This window comes from Pangasianodon hypophthalmus (assembly GCF_027358585.1).
Source record: "Pangasianodon hypophthalmus isolate fPanHyp1 chromosome 9 unlocalized genomic scaffold, fPanHyp1.pri SUPER_9_unloc_1, whole genome shotgun sequence".
Classification (NCBI taxonomy): Eukaryota; Metazoa; Chordata; class Actinopteri; order Siluriformes; family Pangasiidae; genus Pangasianodon; species Pangasianodon hypophthalmus.
In genome coordinates this window covers 37493-43321 of record NW_026514200.1, presented here as the reverse complement: position 1 = coordinate 43321, position 5829 = coordinate 37493, and the positions used below count along the sequence as shown (strand labels likewise).

The following is a 5829-nucleotide window of genomic DNA, read 5'->3' as shown; positions in this document are numbered from 1 at the left end:
TTAACTGGTTTAACTGGTTTATTCTGCACACGCACACACACATACCTGCACACACACACATAGTCACAGAAACATGGTGCTGGTTTGTTTATTGATGATGATTGATTGCTCAAAATAAATCTATAAAATACATATATTTATATAAATATACAGGGGTATATAAATAAATTCATGCACACTTCTCAGAGCTCTATCAGTAAGATTACTTCTCCTAGGGCTGATGTCAGCTCCCTGCTTGTGGAAATGGGGACCAATTTATACCTGAGAGACACTCTAGGGAAGTAGCACACAGAAATCAACAAATAAATAAACTCTGCCCCCACATGTGTAACTCATATGTAACTTCTGAATAGTGTTAAGTCTGTAGTTTTGTCTGAGGTGTGAAGACTGATGTGTGTAATTACAGTATTAAATCCTCACTCTGTGAGTAACTCTACTCTGAATACGGAGCAGTGTGAGCAGAGAGCTGCATTAAAGGTTAAAGGTCACTCATTTATACGGGTGTGTAAATGTAAACAGAGTCCTGGGGTTCATGGCGCAAAAGTTTGCTAAGAAGTGCACACTACAGGAGTGTAAATTGCTCGAGTGTTCCTCTAAATAGGCAGTAAAACTCTTCCACCAGGACTTTAAAACAGGACAGTGGGGTTTAATGTGGCTGTAATCAATAAACAAGAGTTTAACACAACATCAGAGAATTTATCACCTGCACTATGTGATGTAGGGATGGAGAAATGAAGCTTTCTGAAGCAATGAATCTTGTAAGCCAACTGGATGGAAAAAAGGATCATTACACAAAGCTTTGATTAACACTAATGTTCATAGCAGCCTATACTGTATCTCAAAGAATATCTGAGCTGATAACTTACTGACATATTAGCATTTTTATAGAAAATTAGATAAATAAACTGTGTATGACTTAAATATGTGAATAAATATGCTTATGTGAAATTGAAACAACAAAAACTCAACGATTTTTTGGAGGAACAATATTTGTTCAAGTGTCGTAGAACTAAGATGCTTCCTACTTTTATTCAAAATTTCTCCTGCCTAAGAAAAAAAACACATTCGCAAGGCACAGAGGAGACTGAAGTACACAGAAATTGGGGTGCCAGTTCATACAGATGGGGATACACACAAATGCTTGTGTAGCCCAGTAATATTTGGATCACTAAGATACCGTTGAACTTCCACTGTGGCATCAGCAGTGGCATTTTTCACACATCTCATTTCCACAACATGGCTGTCAGGCAGGTCCCAAAGATTTTCACCTAAAGTGAGTTGGCTGTTAATAAATGCACACGTATAAACAGTGTTTTATTTGATGACTAATAGCATCTATAATAAGCAAAATCAACAAACAAGGGAACTGCTTATGAGCTCGGTCCTAGTTATGATCCTGGTGCACAATTTGAAGTAAATTAAACAAACTTGTTTTACATTAAACATACTTTTTATTTTAAGCTTTATTTACTAATCCTCTGAATATTATTTTAGAGTATAACAGTCTAACAGTACACTTCTAATGAGTCATAAAACACTCAGCAATTTCACTTCACTCATTTTTTCTGTTATTTTCATTTTATTCTTTTTTTATTTGTTTGTTTCCAGCACCCAACTTCAAGTCAAGTCAAGTCAAGTCAAGTGGAGTTTATTGTCATTTCAGCCATATACAAGTACACAGTGAAACGAAACAACGTTTCTCCAGGACCAAGGTGCTACATAAGACAACACAGAACAACACAGAACTACGGGGACTACATAAATTACATAAATTAAACGTAAAGTGCACAAGTGCAAACGTGCAGACAGCACAAGACAGAACAGACTATAATAAAACGTGCAAAACATGTGCAGTTCAGTTGTGTGTGTATATATATGTGTGTGTATATGTATGTGTGTGTGTGTGTGTGTGTTCCTTCAGTCCAGTTCTAGGTATTTAGGAGTCTGATGGCATGAGGGAAGAAACTGTTGCACAGTCTGGTCGTCAGGGCCAGAATGCTTCGGTACCGTTTTCCAGACAGCAGGAGGGTGAAGAGTGTGTGAGAGGGGTGTGTGGGATCATCCACAATGCTGGTGGCTTTGCGGATGCAGCGAGAGGTGTAAATGTCTGTGATGGAGGGAAGAGAGACCCCGATGATCTTCTCAGCTGTCCTCACTATCCGCTGCAGGGTCTTCCGAAACGGTGCAATTCCCAACCCAGGCAGTGATGCAGCTGCTCAGGATGCTCTCGATAGTCTGTATTTCAACTTATTTGCTATATTTCAATATAGTTGCTATATTTCAACTTATTTGTATTAAATTTTTTAATTTAAATTTAATTTAATTAAATTTCTGAAATTTAATTAAATTAAATTTCAGAAATTCTGTAAAATTTCTTTAGTAAATATTAAACCTTACCTAAACTTATCAGTGTTAATAAACAGAAATGAGGCTCAGTGACTCACAGTAAACACCATGGAGTCGCATGAGGATAAATATATTTAAAAACAGTTTTTTTTTTTGCTTATTTGCTTATATACTTTAAATTTGATGTTAAGAATTGCATTTAAATAAATAAAAAATAAACTTTAAGAATGTCCAGTTATTTCCTGAAGAGAGATATAAAACACTTAATTTTGCAGTAATTATTTAATAAACAAGAAATTAAAAAGTGTTTGAAAAATCCCTACAATCAATATGTATTGTGACATTTTAAATGATGTGTGAGGAGTGAAAGGATTTTATTATTTTATTAGATTAGTCATAGGCTTCTTCACCATCTTTTCTGAGAGTGTATATTTTGTTCAAATGTTTTGAGGGTGTGTGTGACTGAATATAAAAAACAGGATTCAGCAATATTGTGTGTGAAAAAGCAAAACACAAACAGTGATCTGCATTCAGGTGAAAGAAACCAAAAAAAGAAAAAAAAAAAAAACATCAATCACAACATAAACTACCTCAGAACTAGGGAAGAAGATTACACAGATAAAGCCAATATATACCTTATTACAGTAAAACATAAAGGGAAAAAGGGAGGGGAGGAGGCGAGAGCATTCACTAACATTTCTCTAATATTTCTCTAACAGTTCTCTCCACTCTCCCCCGGCTAACTACTACAAGTGTAGACTTATAAACACCGCCATAAAATACTCCATAACAGAATAGTGATTGTGGGAAATTGCAGTTCCTGGGTTTGGCCACAAGCTCCATCCAGCACAACACGCAGCGCCGCCTCAAACAGCCGGATATCTGTAACAACTGGTTTGTGATAAAAATTCCATTGTTAAAAACGCTATATAATTAAATAAACGAGTGAATGAATGAATAAATAAATAAATAAAATTAAAATGCCGGTCTTGCGTTTTTAAATCAAACTTTATTGAATAATTCACAATTTGTTACAATAAATCTTCAACATTCGCAATTATCACAATAACTCTTGAACATTTACACAGTTTAAATATTTCACAATTTGTTACAGTAATTCTTCAACATTACAAACTTTGAAATATACAAAAATAACTATTTACAACAGAGTCCAATCATATTATTATATCTACATAGTTATTTCCCTTAAATATTTACAGAGATCATATTTTTAATAAAGACCATGGAGATTTATTTTTAGATCTTCGCTCCATTGTCCTTTGTCTTTTTAGTTCATTTAAGATTAGTTTAAAAAGCGTCTCAGCTGGGAGATGGCATTGCTTACTGATCATTGTGCTCCTTGTTTTCCACATTTTTTACTTAAAGCCAATGTTTATATTTTTGGCTATTTTTTTTTTAATATTCCATACATTATTGTCTTTTCGTTTGTGTTGATATTCCCATATTTAAAGATGTCAGTGGTTTCTTCTCCAGAATGAGAGGAAGGCCATGGAGAACTGCTGTGTGCTTAGCAGTGATGTCAGTGCTCTGAAAAAAATTATAACATAGAATCAATTAAAAGTTGAGCTAAAACAGTAACAGAATTTAGTTTGCAAGAAAGAAACACTTACAAGCTTACCATAGACTTAATTTGCTCAAAGATCTCAGAAAGCTTCTTTCCAACTGCCCCTTCTTTGATTCAAAAATTTCCAGAAAACGAGCTGTATGTTGATCAAGTGTTGAGAAGAAATCTTGCTTGAGGCTTTTGCTTGTGAAGCGATTAAACTCTGCAATGACCTATGAAAGGAAAAAGAAAAGTTTAAGATCTATTGGGTTTTTAGTTAGTGTTAAAGGAAAACTCCACCCAAAAATGAAAATTCTCTCATCATTTACTCAGCCTCATACCATTCCAGATGTATATGACTTTCTTTCTTCAGATGAAGATAAATGAAGATTTTTAGAAAAATTATCCATCTCTGTAAGTCCATATAATACAAGCGAATGAGCTCCAGAAAGTTCATACAGCCATCATGTAATCCATACGACCCCAGTGGATGAATCAGTGTCTTCTGGAGCCAAACGATAAGTGTGTGTAAGAAAAATACTCATGTTTTAAACTTTAACTATAAAACATTGCTTCCGGTCAAGTGTCTCACGCGCGTTCACGTGAGGGTCGAGTTCACGCTTGATGTAAACGGAAGCGCGTTGTGAAGCTCACGCAGGAAGTGACGTGTATAAGCACAGAGGACCGTCACCTCTCTCGCGAGCTTCACAACACGCTTACATTTACATTTTCTCATTCTTCCTTCTCAAAACTAAAATGTGAACAGAAAATATAATCATGTCCTACTAAAGATGGCTTTAATATTTTTAATCTTTTTTTAACGCTCCGCATGAACGTGTTTGTCTTCCCTGTGTCTTTGCGCCCCCTGCCGGTCACCTTCGCTAATGTTGGCGAGGTAAAGTAGTTTCTTAGTTAAAATAGAGCTTTAAGATTTTCATTTTTTTCTGTTTTTTCTCCCATATGGAATAAACGGAGGATACATGGATTCTAGCAAATGTTAACCTGTTAATTTCGATCAACATAATCCAGCTATTTGATTATAATCCCACCACATCCAGTGTCACTGTGTAACGCTAACTCATTTAATATGACTGTTACACGGTTGATTAATGTAAACTGACCAATTAACCAATTAAGCAATTAAAAACTAGGACGAACAATATGCTTTTCCCCTCAGCTTCCAAATCGACTCCACCTACAGGTAGAACTGTGCATGACCCCCACAACTTTTCAAAATCCTCATTATTTTAAGTAGAGGTTATTTGAATTTGTTGAGTTTAATAAAACAAAGTTTAAAAAGTTGTCATTGCTTAGTTACACTCAGTAAGGTCAACAAACTTATTCAAAACAAGTTATAGTCCCTTCATTTTATTAGTAAGATCATCAGTAACATTTTCCAATCGTCTATTGTCTCATCCTCATCACAATCATGAACAGGACATTTTTTCTTTGTTCCAAAACAGCTCCATTTCACCTCACATCTAACTGCGACTCTAACTGCGACTCTACCCCACTGACCAGCCCCATGACGTCACGCCCATTTTCACACATGCCTTTGCTCTTCATATTTCTGATCCATTGCCTAAAAACCTCCCCATATTCATCCTCGTTTATTTCCTCAGATATGGATTTGTTAGCTAATTTGTCCCAGTCTATTTGTAAGTGTTTATATTTGTGTTTAAAATGGCCGTATATTAATTTGTAAGAAGGAGTTAGTGTCTGGCTCTGCCTGCTTTTTTCTGCCATGTTCTTATGTCCCCTATTCAATCTGTTCTTCTTTTTATAGCTTGTGTGATATTTGGACAGAAGGATCCTTTAATTGAAGCCCTATGTCGATGGCCCCAAGTCCAGCAGAAGCTGTAGGTTTGTATAAAAGCTCCCGGTTCGTTACTTCCCTGTTATTGCCCCAGATAAAGCCA

General features: G+C 35.6%; 1 long non-coding RNA gene across 1 annotated transcript; it reads right to left on the bottom strand.

Annotated features, from left to right (window-relative positions):
• Positions 1-3381: 3381 nt before the first annotated feature.
• On the bottom strand, positions 3382-4747 carry LOC117597954 (uncharacterized). Its single transcript, XR_004578691.2, has 3 exons — positions 4252-4747; positions 3986-4143; positions 3382-3894 (listed from the first exon to the last, which is right to left on the bottom strand). It is a non-coding gene; the product is annotated as an uncharacterized LOC117597954 (long non-coding RNA).
• Between the last annotated feature and the right edge of the window lie 1082 nt (positions 4748-5829).